The sequence below is a fragment of the Dipodomys spectabilis genome, unplaced genomic scaffold (genome assembly GCF_019054845.1).
Source record: "Dipodomys spectabilis isolate Male_0828 unplaced genomic scaffold, ASM1905484v1 ptg000092l, whole genome shotgun sequence".
NCBI classification, from domain to species: Eukaryota; Metazoa; Chordata; class Mammalia; order Rodentia; family Heteromyidae; genus Dipodomys; species Dipodomys spectabilis.
In genome coordinates, this window is record NW_024870769.1 from 14,640,159 (window position 1) to 14,659,736 (window position 19,578).

Genomic DNA, 19,578 nt, shown 5'->3' on the forward strand with positions numbered 1-19,578 from the left:
TGACTGACATGGTAGTACTGCTTCTACACGGGGTGTTAGATCCAATGGTTCAGGTGACTTTTTTTTTTTTTTGGGTGTGGTCATGGGGCCTGAACTCTGGGCCTGGGCGCTTCCCCTCAGCTCTTCAGCTCAAGGCTAGCGCTCTACCACTTGAGCCATAGCGCCACTTCCGGCTTTTTTCTTTTTGCTTATGTGGTGCTGAGGAATCAAACCCAGGGCTCAGGCATGCAAGGCAAGCGCTCTACCACTGAGCCACCTTCCCAGCCTTAGGTGACTTTTTGTACACTAATTTTCTCATCAAGCATTAGAGCTGATGGAACAGCTGCAAGAAAAGATCCCATACAGCACTGCCCTCCTCTCAGTCATTCCTAAGGCTATGACACCCCTGCCTGCTGAGAAGCCCTAGTCCCTGGACTCCACCCCAGGAAGCCCTGCCAGGAGAGGCTTCATGCCAATGCATCAAGGTTCCCTGGCTGTCCTGCTGATGGCCCCATGGTAGGCTTGGAGCTTCCTTCAGGTGGAGAAAGCTCAGAATCCCCGACCTGTTCTCTCCTTTGCCAGCCCATGCTACTCACCCTCCAGCTCTGGATGCTTGGGATGCATGTGCTCCAGCTGTTGGGCCTGCTGCTCCTCCACAGAGCCAGGCATATTGAGGTGTAGATATGTTACCAGGTGTTGCAGGCAGGACGTGTCCGGTGCTCCAGTAATGTCTTAAGGGTACTCCCTCATCCAGGAGCCCAGTATGAAGGAGAAGGCTCTAGGTGCAGAGGGAGAAGCAGCAGAGTCAGAGGCTGGGCCTACCCTCCTTTCAGACCCCCTCAAACACAGGTGTATGAATTGGGCTCCTGGGCCTGCTCATGCCCATAGCCTATAACGGGCCTGGTCACCTGGCTGCACTACACACATTGTCTACACGAGCGATGGGACTAGACCTACATCACAGATGAAACCACCCCACCCACACCCACCGCCTGGTGTCCCTGGGCATGCTCCCGAGTCATCTTTGGAGTGCTTTGTCCTGTTGCTTGTTATCTCCAGAACCCAGAATCTCCTCACTTGGGCAGCCTCTAGTGGCCTCTATGTCTTGAGCCAGGTGTGAGTGATCTTGTCCTGACTCAACCCAAACAGCATATCCTGGTCCTTGAGCACTCACTGAGGCCCCTGGAATCTCAGGGGATTGTCCATGATGGAGAAGAGTGGGCCTCCCTGTTCTGTGTAGCCCTGAGGTTTCCCAGGGCAGGCATATGGGACTGGGTGTTCATGGTGACAGAAGCTTCTCCCACCCTGCTCAGGCACAGAACAAGCCAAACTGGCTCCCTGCATGCACACATTTTTACCTGGACTCAAGCCCTCCCTCAGGAATCTCAAGCCAAGTGACTGCCATTTCCCTTGGTCCAGGCCTCCCCAAAGGCAGCCCTCCAATGCACCCACCTTCAACACATGTCCTCCTTCCTCCCCCAGGCACACTCACTGCTGCCGGTGCTCCTGCGCGCCTGCCTTCTCCTCCTCATAATCATTGAAATGACTGTATCTAGGGGACACCATGAGAATGTCACACACACACTGTCTGCATGTGACATCTACAGTCCCAATGGTCTCTGAGCAGAGAATGGAGCTCAGGATGACAAGGATTTCCCTGTTCTTTCACTGAGTGGTACCAAGTGTCTGGAAATGCATCCCCCCACAAGATGAAGAGCCCACTAGCTTCCTCCCACACACACACCTCAATGGGCATGGGATCTCTCAGTGTTTCCCTTGGGCTTCCTAGTGAGGTTCAGGTAGCTCAAGATGCACAGATGGAACATAACCACCATTTTGAATTTGGAAAATGCTTTGCTTGAGGTCTTAGTCGTGTGAGGCCTCAAAGTAGAGAATTGGGTCTTCACGTTAGAGGAGGCTTCTCCCAGCTCCGCCCACATCCCTGCGCTCCCTAGTGTGTAAGGTCATGATGTGGCCAGGCCTGTTCAGGGCCCATCCCACCGCTCCAGCCTCAGGCAGTGAGGATGTTGCTCCTAGCATGCCAGCAGTCAGGATCCAAGCAGATCCTCACTGGTGCAGCACATGCCAAGGCCTAGCCAATGGGCCCATCCCTAGGATCAGAGGTGTCACTTACCTATTGAAGAGCAGGTTCAATACGTGATGGGCGGTCATGAAAGTGTGGTGTGTCCCCAGAAATACTGGAATAAACAAGAATCTCCAAAGAGCAGGGCAGGCACTAAGTGGTCTACTAGCTTCTCCACTTTGCCTCCCTGCAGGTATCCTGCCTTGCAGGGATCAGGAAGGGTTGGGGCTAAAACCCACCCAAACTGGGTGAAATGAGACACAAACATGAAAGAGCAGCACATTGGGAAAAGGCTCAGGGCTATACAATGAAAATAACCTGGGGACACACACACACACACAAACACAATCACATATTTACACCCCACTCAATGTCAACACACATGGAGTCTGAGCCTGCCAGAAGGTAGTAGGTGAGGGGACTCTCCCTCCCTCCACACCCTTTCTCTTTCTTGATTTACCTGTGGGATGCATGTTGGAGTTCTGCTCTGCCAAAAGGGACAAGGGATGACCTAGTGACTTTGAACTATATCAAACTCTCTCTGTGGAGTTTTCTGTGCTAATCCTGCCATCTATACGGATGGCACAGTGCCTGACTCCTCCTGCCTGCTCTGAGGAAGTTACCACTGAGAGAGGGCTGCAGGCAGAATTCAGGCCTATGACATATGATTTGATGCACCTGTTCTCATTATTTTATATCATTATAGACTTTATCTTTTTAATTTCCAAAAGCTAATATACCAATGGCAACTGTCCACCTCCCAGGACGGTGGGGAAGAACTAATGGAACCAGAAGTATGGGACAATCAATTCAGCTCCACCATGGTACTTCTTTGTACCCACTTCCAGGGCCCCATTCCCAAATCTCACTCCCATGGTTGGTAGCATACTCATCCTCTTTCTCCAACATGTTTAATGGTAAGAATGGAAGCAAACAGCCAAGAACATCCAACTGTGATGTGGTGCTGGTGGTACCCACTGCTTCTTCTCCTACTTCTCCAAGCAGCAGCACCTCTGCACCACCTCTGCCAGCACCAGGCAGTGCAGGATGAGCTTCCTTTCTGCAGCCAGTTCCTTCTAAAGACCTGGCCCCAGAGCTTCTGCACAAACAGATTTGACTCTTTCTGGAACCTGTTCTTGCTGACACCTCTATTTGGTACATTCTCCAGGGATCCAGATTTGAAATGGAACCTTCGTCTGTTTCTTTGAAGACAGGCCCTTTCTCCTCTAGCCAGGTTAGCAGATTGTAAAAAGACAGGAGAAGCCTCACTTTAGACAGCGCATGGTGGGGAGCAGGTGGGGAGGCTTGCCCACCTTCTTCAGACATGGCCTCACTGTGCACTCAGCCTCCTTGCAGCTGTGGATCAATGTGGCGGCTCAGTGACAGCAGATGTCCATCACGCCACAGGCCATCACAATTCTTAGTGCTCTTCTCATCACATTCTCCTGAGAACCTACAAACTAGGAAAAATATCACTTCTCCAAGTGGTGACCCCTTTCTCTGGGTTGTTTCTCTCCAGATAGCAGGGAAGTGCTCTGGTGTTTGCCTGTGGAATAGAACATTTGCCTGGGTAAATTCTGTCCTATAGAAAGGGTCTGGTTTGGGGCACATGGACAGCAAAGATGGCGCTGAGAGGGAGTTCAGTGGGCAGAACCTGATGGGTGTTCAGTGTGTAACTAACCCGTGGAAGCTTAGGTGCATGATAGGGTGTGACCTTTATAGTGATTGGTCCTTTTCATCCTCTCCTATGTCACCTGCTCTATTTTGCTTTTAAAAGTGCTTGGTGTGTGTTAATCAAGTTTGAGTTCCTGCTTGACTCCCTGCTGCGTCTGATTGTCTCCTGGGCTGAGGGAGGCTGGGGAACGGGCGGGAGAGTGGTGCACTTACCTTTCCTACCACCCCATCCATCTTTCGTGGGACGGACGAAGACCCAACATGTGGCTCCCAACGTGGGGCATGAAAGGAAAAGATACTGGCTGAGGCTAAGCGGTCTCTCAGGGTAAGTGAAACCCTTAGCATGGATAATGCTATCTCACAGAAGGAGGGGGAAGAGGCAACATTAGGCCTAGAGGGAGTAAAGGAGGACTTGGGAAGTGAGAAGGAAAAGGAATGGGTCAAATTTGAGAACGCACTGAAACATGCACAGTGGAAGTCAAAATGAGGGTGAAGGTTACCCCTCTGACTCAGGTGCCCCTGACGGTCATAGGCCCCCTCCCTATTACCCCTGTTGCGGGGAGGTACGGCGCCTTACACGACCTGCGAGAGGGACCTGCAAGACCCGGACCCCTACCAACCTTCCATGGAGGGGCGGAGGGCTGGGGAAGTAACCTACTCGGAGGCCTGCTCTTTAAGGGAAGTGCCACCCAGGATCCGAGGTCCTAGGTCACAGGATTGGCTTTCTCATGTGTATCCAGTCAATCTGGCACCAGGGGCTAACAGGCCCTTGGAATGGTATCCATGGGAAGCTAAGGATCTTAAAGAGTTCCACAAGGCTGGGGTGGAGGATAGCCCAAATTCTCCTTGGGCCCAGACCCTATTACAGGACATTGCTTATCACCTGTGTGTCCCTAAGGACTGGCTGGATGTGGCCAAAGCTGTCCTCACCAGTTCTGTTTATTAAATGGTGTGCTTTAAGGAGGAATGCAGAGTGCAGGCAGGGAATAACCGACAGTCTCAACCTACGATACCTATTACTTATGCCATGTTAACAGGGACAGGGGAAGGGTACTCCACTGGCGTCCAACAGGCCGCAATACCTGGCGTGTACTGTGACCAGGCGAGGCAGGCTGGACTTGCCACGTGGTACAAACTGGATGATGGGCCTTCTGAGTCCCCCATAGCAGGTGTGAGAGAAAAACCTGGTGAGCCTCTACCTGAGTTTGTAGACCAAGTCCAACAGAGCGTTCACCACAAGCTGCCGTTAGGGAACCTCCGAGATCAGTTTGTAAAGCTGCTGGTCTGGGAAGGGATGAATGCAGACCACCGCATGGCCTGCATGGGATTGAGAGAGAGTTCCCTGGGCAGATGGGTGGTGGCCTCGCAGGATGTGGGAATGCAACAGCACCAGTCCCAATCACTAGCTTTAGCTTTACAGGCTCAGACATCTGCAATGACTGAGGCTATTACCCAGGCGCTGGCAACCCAGGGCCAAGGAACCCCCAAGACCATCAGGGAGAGGGACTTGCTTTAAATGCAGGCAAGAGGGGCACTGCCAATGGGGGGGTAACCCTCCCCCTACACCCTTCCTCAGGGGCAGGAAGGGATACCATTGGAAAAAGGATTGCTGATCCAAGTTTGATTTAGATGGGAAGCCTTTAAACTATGGGAGGGGCATCCTCCAGCCCTGTTAACTCAGGAGGAACCCCCTCTGCTGTAAGGCCCAGGCAGCCTCGTGGCAGGATGACCCAAACCCATTGGACCATCTCCCTGGTGGAAGGACTCCGCCCTAAAATGAGTATTCTCATAGGCGGAAAGAGGTTTCACTGCTTAATTGACATGGGGGGGGGGGCGTTCGAACCATACTCAGGGAGGAGGAAGTGCCCTTGGACTGGAAGCTTGCACCCGGGCCCCCGATATTGGGGATAGGGGGCAACTCCCAGTCTAAAGAGATGGTTGCCTTTATCACATGGACTAGCCCAGATGGAGAACAGGGAAAGATATGCCCTTTAGTGGCAAAAAAACCTCACTGCCAATTTACTAGGGCAAGACATGCTAAAACAAATGGATGCCATAGTCACTACAGACCATCAAGCATCCTATGATGATATCCTGGATGGGGAAGAAGCACAAAGGCTTAAACAGGATCTAGAGGGAGTTAAGGAAAAGGATTATTTTTTAACTTTCATAATTACAGAGAAGAACATTGGGGGCCTGCTCGGGTGCACCCCAAATCCTAAAGGCCACTGCGCCCGAGTACCTCCTATTAGGTGGAAACCGGGAAGCCCTATTTGGGTGGAGCAGTGGCCATGACCAAACCTAAACTTGTAGCCCTCCACCTTCTGGTGGAGGAACAAATAAACCTTGGGCACATAGGCCCTTCTATGAGTCCTTGGAACACACCTGTATTTGTTATTCAGAAATCCTCCAGGGCTTGCCCTATGCTCCAAGATCTATATAAGGGAAATGAAAGGATGAAGCTAGTAGGAACGCCCCTAAGAGGCATGCCCTGGACTCCTGATGTACCTTCAGTATATACGTTGGTTGTGATTGATATTAAAGATTTTTTTTTTCTGTCCCCCTGCGTTCAGATGACTGCCAGAAGTTTGCTTTCTCCATCCCTTCTCTTAATTTTTCCCAGCCTGAACGGAGGTTTGAATGGATGGTGCTGCCACAGGGAATGGCCAATAGCCCAGCCTTTGGCCAACAATACTTGACCACATTTTTAGGGCCTGTGCTGGGTTCAGATACCTCCCTTGCCTATGCCTCCATGAATGACATAATTCTGGGGCACCAAGACCCAGGCTACCTGGAGGGCCTTCTGGCTCAGGTTCTCGCCATATTAAAAAGGGGGGGGGGTTTACCATAGCCCTCCATAAAATTCAAAAGGTACCTCCTTTTAAGGTGCTCAGAACCCACCTTACCTAGACTCAGGCCAGCCCCCTGAAGCCTTTGCTGGATATTCCAGCCTCTCTAACCTTAACCCAACTTCAGAGTCTTTTAGGGGAAATCAGTTGGCTCTTGCCATGGGTTCCCATCCCTAAAGATAGTCTTGTGCACTTATTTGCCCTACTAAAAGACAGGATGCCCCAAGAAGTTATTACAATTACAGACAGCCATCTGGCAATATTTTTGCAGTTCCACAAAGCCCTAGATGAAGTTTCCCTGAAGAGGTATTCTATTTTTGAGCCCATTTCCCTTTGGTTGTTTGCAGGTGTCACATTGATTTTGAAATGTCCATTCCTCCAAGAACACTGGAGACCACCGGAGACTCAGACACTTGAACTGCAAAACACAAGGTTTATTCAGAATAAGCCAAGGCTGGGCCTCATCCCATACATTCTGACAAGCAGAGGGAGGGAGGAGACCAGCAAGGTTTATAAAGGCAAAAACTACAAAGTGACAAAAGGATACATTAGCAAAACCCACAAAGTGACAAAAAGATACATTATCCAGGTGTTCAAACCGAATTACATGTGAATACAAATCTGATTGGCTCAGGGCTAGGGGTAACATTCCAGGGTGGTTAGCATCAGCAGGGGATTATAGAACCAGATGGGTCATTTGTGTGTGTGGTGGGGGCGGGGTAGTTAGGGTCTGATGGTTTCAGTATAAACAACCTCTTTCCCTAATTTGTTCAGGTTCTGGTCAATTTCAACATAATACCTCTCAATACAATGGCACTTCTCAGAAACATCTTGGCCAGCAGGGCTTAGAACAAAGGCAAAAAGTTACTCATGAAATGTCGCCTCTGTGTCGCCTGAGTAAAATGGAGTTGTTTTTGCTAGAATTATTTTTGCTCTCTTACTCTCTCAATTTCTGCAGTTAAAGGGGGAGCCATTTGAGTGGGTTCACACTCCCCTGGGGGGCACACCTCAGGTGTCTCTCAGGTGACCAACTTGTAGATGCTGAAAGATAAAAAAATTAGAGTTACATTTTACAATTGCTAACTGCTGATTTTGCTTCTGTAAACTTGCTTGCACTAGCACCAACTCCCCCCCTCCCCCACCCCCGGAAATAAGAAATTGAGTAAAAAGTTTCAGAGTCCAGATGCCGGCCCGGGACAAGGTCTGTAGTCATAGATAAAGAACAAACGAGTATGTTCTTCTAAGTTCCTGTGTGAAAATTCCCCAAATGGGACCCATCTGGCGAGTCCAGCAAACTAGGCCAAATGTCAACCAATCACAAGCCTGAAACTATGTGAACTCCCCTAACCCTTGCCATCCAGGGTGACCACCCCCCTAGACTCGCCCGGGCCAATCGTTTTACGAAGAGTGTTACAAAGTTTCCCGCGTAGCAAAATGATTGCTGGAGGACACAGTGACTTTTAAATGAGCCAATCCCGGGACACCTGGTGTCGTATGCTAATCTTGTGGGTTTTGCCTTTAAAAATGCCTGTAACTGCTGCTCCGGGCTCTCTCCTTTCCCGAGGCAGAGAGTCCGTTTGCGCAAATGCCAAATAAACTCCTCTTGCTTGTTGCATCTACTGGTTTGGAGTCTGGGTTTCTGGGGCGCCCTCCCGTTGACGAAAGTATCCCAGGAGTCTGGGGTCTTTCAATGCTATTGTCAAGGGAAGGACCCAAGCTCAAAGGCATTATGGGCTCAACCCTCACTCCATTTGTTTTTCCTTTTCGAATGGCAGACGTTAAGTGGCTAACTTGAGCCAATGCTCATCTTGCTCTCTCCTTGGAGGGGTTTCTAGGCCAAATTGACTGCCATTATGGGCCATCCAAATGGACTGTCATGTTATGGCGACTTCCCCTCCAAATGCCTTCTCTATTTTCTCCTATGCCTATTCCTGGCACCCTCCATGTTTTTACTGATGGAGGTAAGGCAGGCTCGGCTTATGCAGCCTTTGAGGAGCAACAAAAGACCCCGAGCCAACAAAGATTTCAACCTTGTCAAGGGTCAGCACAATATAAAGAAATGCTGGCTGTAATTATGGCCCTTCAGTACATTCAAAAACCCTTTACTTTGTATTCTGATAGCCTATATATGATTAACTTGCTCCCTCATATTCCCCAGGCACATATTAAACTGGATGAAAACCCTATTTCCCCTCTTATGGTTACCCTTAAGGGCCTATTAGAAGAGAGGGGAGCCCCTATTCATATTCAATATTTGAGAAGGTATTCAAAACTTCCTGGGTTTTTATCCCTAGGCAATAATTAGGCTGACCAGTTAGCTACTGGCCCACAAGCATTAAAGTTACAAGAGGCTACCTGTTTGCATGATTTAACCCACATTAATTGGAGAGGTCTTCAGCATAGATTTCCTCAGATTCCTGTAAAGGACCTCAAAAGGATAGTACATACCTGTAAAACATGCCAGCCCTTCTTAAAAGTACACCATTACAACCACCAGGGGTGTAAGGTCCACTCCTGGATGGCGAGAAGACTCCACCCTCCTCGCAGCAAAGTCTCCACCCAGTACCTGTGTTACCTAGGCAACTGGCACACCTGGAAGAGGTCACATCTGCGTTCCCTGAGGTCACATCTGAATTTGATGTGGCCACACCCTTCTCCACCCACACCCTAGATAAGGCGTACCCAGGCCCAGACGCTCTTTTCTAGCTCATTCCTTCTCAGCTCATTCTCAGCTCTCTTAGCTCTTTTTCCCAGCTCTCTCTCTTTCCCTGCTCTTTCCCAGCTCTCTCTCTTTCCCACCTGTTTCCCAGCTCCAGCTCTCTCTTTCTCAGGTCTTTCCCAGGCCTTTCCAAGTCACATGGAGTGCCAACCTGGCCTGGCAAGTCTACTGAATAAACCTACCCCTTACCTGAATACTACCTGCATGGTGCTGTTCTTACTCGGCTACCTCTTTTTAAAAACTAACAAGGGGTAAATCCCAGAGGCCTTAAACCTAACGTCCTCTGGCAAACGGATGTTATTCCTTTCCTAGCCTTTGGTAAGTTTAAATATATCTTTGTCTCTATAGATACCTACTCTGGAGCATGCTGGGCCACAGCACATACAGGAGAAAGAACTAAACATTCACAAGCACATGTTCTTCAACGCTTTGCCACCTTGGGTCTACCAGCACAAGTTAAAACCGATAATGGATGCTGTTTTGTTAGTAAAACAATGTCAGAGTTTTTTGACAAATGGCATACTAATCATACTACAGGAATTCCCTATAATCCCCAAGGCCAAGCAATTATAGAAAGAAATCACCAGTGTCTTAAGGAGCAATTATTAAAACAAAAAGGGGAGTTTGCCCCCATATACAGTTACAGATAGCTTTGTTTACCATTAACATTTTAAATTTTTCAAAAGGGGCAACTGAATCCAGATTTCAGAAGCACTGGGGACAACTAAGCCCCAAGTGAAAGTCAGGTGGAAGGACCCCCTGACACAACAATGGAGAGGACCTGACCCCCTAGTTACCCTGGGCAGGGGATTTGGGTGCATAGGGGAGACAGCCCCCATTTGGATCCCTGCCTGGAACCTTAAGTTTTTACCCATCTCCTCTATGCAGGAGGATGCCCAAGGATAAACTAACCAACAAGGAAAGAAAAAAGGCTATGGTGGCCGAGGCTTGTGTTTAAAAGAGGAAAAGCCAGAAAGATAATTACTAACCATCCCCAAGGGCAACCAGACCTTGAGAAGCTCTTGTGTTCTCTAACATGTGCAGATGTCCTGACCCTCCCAGTCCTGGCAATGGCCCTGCAGAATCTGCACCAACCTCAACGGGTCACCTGGGCAGTGATCAGCACTGGCCGTGCAGAAATCATCAAATAACTTGTCTTTAGATCCTTTTCAACCCCACAGGCAAATAGCCAGATTAGAACAAGCCCCACCTCTGGACTCTGAAGTGGCAAAGACTGCTATCCCATCCCTGACTAATGTTAAAGGACTGCTAATGACATTGGTTGGCCTGCTAATGCTTTTGCTGATGGTTTTTCTATGCCTTCCTTGCATTATACATGCACTGCAAAACTCTTAGGAGCTTAGCGAGCCAGTTACATAAGATCCAGCTCCAAGTGAATGAATTTCCCCTGAGAGGAATCACAGCCAGAGATGGGTAAGAGGGGGGTGTCAGTCTGACCAACCTAAGACAGGGCCTTCAGCTTCGCTATGAAGAAGTCCCCAGTGATGGGTGAGGCAGACAAGGTGATCCACCCAACCTAAGACAAGTGGGTTTGCTTCTTTAAACAAGAAGGCAGAGATGTTGGGAGCTGACAGTAAAGTTCAAAGGTCATCTTGACCCTGTGCTCCATTAAAGGCACGTACAAGGAACTGGCTTACTGCCCAGGATTGCTTTGCTATGTCTGCAGTTTGTTTTAAATTTTCCTTGTTTTTCTGGACTATGGTAGAATGGCCTGAGTGTGGAGGCCCACGAGGATGCACCATGCCATGTCGCATGTGTGGAACTCCCAACGCCCAGGCTGCTCCCATGTTCTGAAGACAACTACGACCTTACAACATACTGACTTTTATATATGCCCAGGAATTAATCGAACTGCTTCAGACATTTCTAACCGTAGCGGGGCTGATGTTTATTACTGTGCTAGGTGGGGATGTGAGGTAACTGGGACGGGCTCTTGGATCATGCACAAGGGCCCTCCCTATCCTTGTCTGGTGAATCTCTCCCCCCAGACTTGGCTCGAACCCCTTGCGTGGCCAATGCTATTCTTACCAATGTAATCCTGTTAAAATGACCTTTATAATGGAGGAAAAAGGATAACTAACTGGGAGGTGGGTCTGCCATTAAAACAAAAAAGGGGGAATCTGTGGAGCACATGGGCAGCAAAGATGGCGCAGAGAGGGAGTCGAGTGGACAGAGCCTGATTTGCTGTAAGGCACATGGGCAGCAAAGATGGTGCTGAGAGGGAGTTGAGTGAGCAGAGCCCGATTTGCTTTATGTTCAGTGGTTCAGTGCATAACCAGCCCCTAGAAGCTTAGGTGCATGATAGGGTGTGACCTTTACAGTGATTGGTTACTTTTCCTCCCCTCCCATGCACCCGCTCCTTTTTGCTATAAAAACTGCTTGCTCTGTGTTAATAAACAAGTTCCTGCTTGACTTGACTCCCTACTGCGTCTGATTGTCTCCCAGGATCTAAGGGAGGCTGGGGAACAGGCGAGCAGCCTCACTTACCTTTCCTCGGATGGGGTCCATCTTTCATGGGACAGACAAAGACCTGCTTGTATGGCAACTGAAGCCACCCAGTCCACCAGAGCCAGGCCTGGGCTCACCGAGGGGGTTCATCTTTGACATCATTCATGAATATTTACAAATGCAAGTACTCACCGACCAGGGCACTGACAATTCGTTCTTCTCTTTGTAGGAAGCTGTCTAACCATAGCCACATCTGTGTCAGCCTGTCAGCACCTGTCTGTAGGCATAGCTGAGAGGTGATTTTCGAGCAAGTCCTGAAGAACCAGGCAGGGCACAGGCCTGCGATCCTCCATCCACAACATCCGGAGGACCTGGATACAGGTGTTTTGTCAAGACTTCTAAACTGGATATCTGCATGAGTTTGTCTTGAACAAACTGAATGCATACTGTTACAAAATTTAAACACAGCCAATAAATTAGTAGGGACTGTGGTATGTGAGGGCTGTGGGAAGATGCAGACAGTACCATGTGTGGTCTATACTTGTTTCTGTGTGCTTCCCGCATGGCTGGGGAGAATGCACACAGTGTGAGGACCGCAGAAAGGCAACTGGAGTGAGGACTGAAGATCCCTGTATCAGTTACTAGTTGAATAGGAAATGTTGCCTTGGTCCTTTGCTTGTGGACTTAGCTGGGGAGGTGCTGGGAACTTAGCAGTTGGGACCTAGTGCAATAGATCACTGGTTAAGTGTCTGTCCTGCCCCTTCCTGTACTGTGCAGCCTGCTTTGGCTGCATGAGAGAAGCAGCCTCTGCCATTGCTCACTGCTGATGAGATGATGTCTGACTTACCACAAGCCTCTCACAACCAAGCCTGGACTGAAGAGGCCGGAAGCAAGCCAAAACACTCCTTTCCTCCTTGAAACAGTTTCTCTCCGTCACTTGTATAGACAAGGAAAGTCTAACAACATCCTTGTGAAGTTTCTTGACTTCTGTGTCTCAGTTGCCCCTTCAGGGAGTCAGTATACAGACTAAGTCAGAAAACACTTGTAAAAGGCCAGACCGTTCCGGAGCAGGGTAATATATAAGGATTCCACTTCTGAGCATTTACCCAAATGATCACAAACAAAACCATACTAAGGCTACCAGCACAAATATGTTTATCGCAGCATTATTCACCATAGCTGAGATATGGAACCAACCCAGATGTCCCTCAGTAGATGAATTGATCAAGAAAATGTGATATATATATATATATATATATATATACACACACACACACACACACACACATGTATATATATATATACACACACTCATATATAAAATGGAATTCTATACTTCCATCAGAAAGAATGACACTGCCCCATTAGTTAGGAAATGGCAAGACTTAGAAAACTTATATTAACTGAAGGAAGCCAGACCAAAAGAAATACAGCTCCCATGGTATCCCTCATTTGCAATAATTATTACACATCTAGGATAATTTTGTCAGATGAGTAGTTCAACAGCTCTATAAATATGACCATAGAAGATGATGCTAGGTGAAATGAACCCCAAGATATGGACCCAAGAGGTCTTTCTTTGTTGTAGTTTTAATGTACTATGTGATTTTTTGGCTTCCTTTGTATGTTCTTCCCTCTATGGTATAAACCCTGTTTCACTATACTTGAGTTTGATTCCCTGCATCTTGTATATACATTTGTCTAATTTGGGGAGGGAAAGGGGAATAACAAAACTCTGAACCAAGGACACAGGATGACCCATTGCAACAATGATACCCAAAAGACAGTGTATTGGAAATGAACTTTACAACTGTGCTGCGGGAGAGGAGTGAGGGAAGTGTGGGAGGGAAGGGACAGTGGGAGAACAAGGGAGCAGGTAACAATGCTTGACAAGAAATGTACTCATTCCTTACTCATGTAACTGTAAGCCCTCTGTACAGCAGCTTTACAATAAAATAAAATTGAAAAAAATTGGAAAAGGCCCGGCCATGCTACTCACAAGACATTGCTCCTACTGCATTTGTACAGCAGGGATTGGAGGGATAAACTCTTCTTTTTTAGGCAATTTGTATTGTGTGTGTGTGGGGGGGGGGGAGTCATGGGGCTTGAACTCAGAGTGCGCACTATCCCTTAGCAATTCAGCTCAAGGTGAGCACTCTACCACTTGAGTCACACGCCATTTCAGTTTTTCTGAGTCTCACAGAGGGTCCTGCCCGGGGTTGGCTTTGAACCGCAATCCTCAGATCTCAGCCTCCTGGGTAGCTAGGATTACAGGCGTGAGCCACCGATGCCCAGCTTTTTTTTTTAATGGGCAACATTCATAATCACCCTGTGTCCTCATTCACTCAACTATACTGTCCAAAGGTAAGCTAAGGAATTTTGTCCTAAGACAACCGTTATCAGTAGCTCTTAATGTGTGATGATAAGCTCCAGGTATATGTCATGTTTGACCTGAGGTGTCTCATTCTAGCAGAATGGGATAAGCTGGAGGGAGAGAGAAAATAACTGGAAACATGTGAAAGCATTCCTCCAAGGCACCATCAGAAGCCAGGAGTGTAGTCATAGGCTATGACAGCTAAAAGACATTGGATATAAATAAACTTTAGGTAATAAAAACAGTCTGATCTATCTCAGAATGTTTATCATGTCTTCAGATATGAGGCAGTGAAGAATGGCAAGATGTTTCTCACACCTCCATTTCCTCATCAGTAAAGCTACATGAAGGGAGCTGGGCGCAGGGGTGCAGGCCTAGAGTCCGAGCTACTGGGGAGGCTGAGGCATGAGGATCACTTAAGCCAAATAGATCATGATCCTCCTGGGAAAAGCAGTGAGAAGCCCATCTCTAAAATGAATACACAAATAAATAAAATACAAAGTATAGATTCTAGTAGTTCACTTGGGAAACATGCTTCAATTCTGTAAGCAACAATTCACTTACTGGATCATGGAGGCAACACAATCGGGACTAATTTTTAGTCTTTGGAGGGTGACAGCTTTGCTGCAGTGGGACAACTGGCCGTGTCCCTTGGGTTTTCTCTGTTGTCACCCTTGTGAACAATGGACAAAGCCCAAAGTCTCCTTCTGTGCAGGTTTCTCACCACTTACCATGTGTCCTTGGTCTGCAGATGCACACTCATTTGCATATACTGCTCCTCTTCTTGCTTTCTCAAAGTGGCAGACACCAGAGAAAGCTGATCCAACAAGGATACCAGCCAGGTCAGGCGAGAGATGCCACCAAAGCTGGGAAACCAAACTGCTCTTCTTCCAGTGGGCCAGCTGTGGGCAATCACAAATGCTGTGAGGACTAGGAAGAAGAGAATGCCTAACAAAGGGCAGGATCCAGACACATGGGAGAGCGCATGGACACGGAGACCTTGCCTTACCAAGGGGTTAAATGTAGCCTCACAAAAGCAAGCCCTTTTAGGTTTAAACTTCAATTTTGCTAGTAAAATGAGACATGCTACTGGCAATAGCACACAATTCAGCTAAACAGAATGATGAAAATTTTCTAGGCCTTAAATATAGTTAGTTTACATGTACATAGGTAGACACACACATACATATGCACACATGCACGCCCCCACACACACATACACCTCTTCAATAAATGAAAATCACCCAGCAGCCAGGCACAGTGGAGCAAACCCGTAATACAAGCTACTTGGGACATGGAGACTGGAGGAGTGTGCTTCAAGCCCAGCAGTCTGGGAAAAAGTCAGTGGGGGTCTATATCAAAAAATAAGGACCTGTTGTCCCAATACTTGCAATCAGGAGTAGGAAGGTCACTGACTGAATCTGGCACCAGGTAAATGATCAGGACCCTTGGAAAAACAAATTAAAGCAAAAGGTGCTGAGGCATAGCTCATGTATAGCAGGTAGAAAATCCTGAGTTATTTGCCACTACCACCAAAAATGTTAAAGTCTTCTGCAAGAGGAGAACAACCATGGTCTGCTAAGCTCCTGAAACCCAGATTCTTATCAACTCCATGTGAAATGGCGCACTTCATGAAAATGGAAATAGAGAAAACAGCAACACCTTTCAGCTAGTTCAAGAGCATCAAGTTGATGGAGTGCTAAGTGTTTCCTTAAGACTTCATATATGGTGCATTAAATTTGTCAATGATGTCTCATAATTCTGACATTAACACTTAAATCAATGAGCATGTTCTTGAAAAATACAAAAAGAAGTAGCTGAGTGCTGGTAGCTCATGTCTAGAATCTTAGTTACTTGGGAGACTGAGATCTGAGAACCACAGTGTGAAGTCTTTGGGTCAGGAAAGTCTGTGACACTCCTATCTTCAGAAACCACCATAAAGCCAGAAGTGGAACTGTGGTACATGGTGGAGTGCTAGCCCTGAGAGAAAAAGCTAAGAGAGAACACACAGACCCTGAGTTCAAGCCCCAGCCTAGATACACAGAAAAATTCTAAGTAAACACACAAAAAATTCTGACAATTCAATTGTTATCCTTCTTGTCATAAGTCTCCTACATCATTTTCAAGCATCAGGATAATGAGGTTCCATTGTTTTGAAACTCATGAGGAGATAAAGCATCTTATCACTCATTGAGGTTGAGGGTCCTAAAGATCTTCTTTCTCTAATAAAAGACACTCAGGTGGTCCTGATAACCACAAGAACATCCATCCAAACACAAGAGCAGGAATCTCTAACAGCATGCTTTTCTAGTGTTCATGCTCAAAGAATGATTACCAAACAATAAATGATCCAATGTACAATACATGAAATACTGTGCACGCAGCCAATGTTCCTGTAACTTCCGGGACAAGGAAAGGAACAGCAGACTAAAACTGACCTGTGAAGACAAGGGACCCCTTGAGCTGTTCTTTCCCCATGACTTCTTTTTTCAGGAATGCAAATTCCTCCATCAAGAGTTCTCTGTGTTCTTCCTGCAGGACTTTTCCTATCATGACAAAAATGGGTTACATAAGCCAATTAGCAGTACTGGGTACAGCTGCACATATGAGAGGCTGTGTCAGCCTCAGGACAGGATAGGACTCATGTCCCTTACAAATATTTCTCTTAGCCAGGTCTCAGTGTCTCACTACTGCAATCCAAGCTACGCAGTTGGCTGAGATCTGAGGCCTGTGCTCCAAAACCAGCCTGGGCAGGAAAGTCTGTGAGACTCTCCTCTCCAATTAACCGCCAAAAAGACAGAAATGGAGCTGTGGTAGAGCAGTAGACTTGAGACACAAAAGGTCAAGGACAACATTCAGGGCCTGAGTTCAAGCCCCAGGACCAGCACAGAAACAAATACCTAGTCAGGTGTCTAGGCTGACCCCACACCTCCTTCCACATGCCAGCTGAAGCAGACTTCAGGTCAAAGCTGAAAACAAATAAAACTCTTAAGAAAGCAGGATGGTAGCCACCTGTCACCTGTCTCCACAGACACCATGAAAGTGCAGAGGTGCCTGAGAGCCCACACGTGGTTAATTTGTGTTCTAGAAAGGATTCAGTGCCTGCCACACACACACACACACACACACACACACACACACACACACATCAATGACTTGAACAGGAAGGAGTTAGACAGACTAGAAGAAGAGAGGTAATGTATGACTCTCTTAAAACTGAAGGAACAATGATTGATCAAATGATCATGTCTTCAGGGTCACTGAGGAGAACATTATTTATAATTCAAATCTTCAGTTGTACCAGTAAGATGTTAACAGTTTTTGATGTATGGTGGCATTTTCATATCTAGGAATGATGCTTCCCTGTATGTAAAACAAACAGGCTCACAGGTTGCCTGGACTTAGGTGAATATCTAGAATAAAACAGAACACACACATCTGAGGATCATGGTTCAAAAGCCAGCTGGGGCATGAAAAGCTGTGAGACTCTGATCTCCAATTAACCACCAGAGTGCTATCCTTCAGCTCAATGACAGCACTCAGGCCTTGAGTTCAAGCCATACAACTGACAAAAAATAAAAAATAAAAACTGTATCCGGTCTATTCGTAGTGAAGCTGTCTTGGGTGAAGAACACTGACTACCCATTCAACACTGCTAGCTGCAGCAGAGCCCAACGTGTCATGTCCCGCTCCTTTCTTACCTATCCTGCAACAGGGTAAAATAAAACTGCTCCAAAGCATTATGAAGGCCAGCATGTAGTGGCCCAGCTCCAATCCTTCCTGGATCATACCTGAGATGTACTTAAGGAAGTTGAACATCCAGAAGGATGTGGAGGTTCTGGAGCAGTTTGGCAACCTTAGTATGTGAGCAATCTCCAAGACATGTGGAAGCAAAGATAACCATGACCTCCACTGACACTACTATTTTTCCAATACATGCCAGGCATTCTGCTACAGGTGAAAAGTGGCAGGGAGGGAAAAATATGGGTGGAAAATATAATACCTGTTCAATAATTTCACAATGATGTTCATTGTGGCATTGTTCACAGTCACCAAGAGATAGAAACAAACGCTCATCACTATGTGAATGCCTAAACAAACTATGATGTATACACAGAATGGGATAGTACTCAACAAGAAGGAAATCTCAACATTTGCCACAACATGAGTGATTAGAGAGGAGGAAATGCTAGTTACAAGAGACAAGCAGTGTAATGGCAATAAATATGATTAAAGTAGTCAACTCTTAGAACATTCTAACAAAAAGGCGAATGCTGGTGGCTAGGGGCTGTGCAGAGTGAATGGTGGGAGTTGTTCAATGGCAAGTTTCAGTCAGGCAGAATGAAAAAAGTTCTACAGGTCTGTTGCAGAACTGTACAAAGATGGCCAATATTAAGAAATGACATTCTTAAAAATGTTCATTGTGATACAATTCATGTTCTTCTTTTCTGATGTCATGGTTTGAATTCAGGGCCTCATGCTCACTCAGCATGCCTTTAGTCTTGCTCTTGGCTTGTTCTTTTGGAAATGAAGTCTGATAGACATTTTTACCTGGGCTGACTTTGAACTGTAATACTCTGTATTTTGGCTTCCTGAGTAGACAGGATTATAGGCATAAGCCACTGGCATCCAGCTATGTTGCTTTAACACACACACACACACACCACACACACACACACACACACACACACACACAAAAGAATTATAAGCTGGGCATCTGTGGCTCATACCGGTAACCCTAGCTACTAAGGAGCTGAGATCCGAGGATCCCAGTTCGAAGCCAGCCCAGGCAGGAAACTCTGTGAGACTTTTATCTTCAATCAAATAACAGAAAAAGCCAGAAGTGGTGCTGTAATTCAAGTGGTAGAGTGCTAGTCTTGAGAAAAAGGAGCTCAGGGACAGGACCTAGGCTCAGAGTTCAAGAGTTCAGGACTGGTAACAAAAGTAAGAAAAAAGAAAGAAAAGAGGAAAAAGAATTTAAAAACCAAATAATTTTCTGACCCAGTAAAGGACATAGCCCTCAGCAGAATTCAGCAGAAAGCAGCTCCAGGAAGCTCACACACAGTAGGGTTTTGCAAATAAAACATAAAGTTGCCTAAAACCTACTGGATACTATTGATCATTTCTATTAAAATTTTAATTAGTAACAGTAATTTTTTTAAAGCTATCACTACTGGAAAGCTACTTTTGTGCTGATTTTTGGGCATTATTTCATGGACTCTTCTTAGTGACTTTCTTTGACCAGCATCTCATCTCAGTTATATATTGCTGCATGAAAACAATCCTAAAAAGGAGTGGTTCAAACAGTACCAATTGTTTTAGTCAACTTAGGAAAGGGCCAGGACTGGTCTGTGTTCAAGCAGAGTCAAGGAAACCCAGGCTTACTGGATGATCCACTTGCAAGACTGTCATTCACATGGCCAGGATTGTT

At 46.8% G+C, this 19,578-nt stretch overlaps 1 pseudogene; it reads right to left on the reverse strand.

The window, feature by feature from the left end:
* Positions 1-489: 489 nt before the first annotated feature.
* Positions 490-16,700, reverse strand: LOC122112122 (annotated as a pseudogene).
* Positions 16,701-19,578: the final 2,878 nt, after the last annotated feature.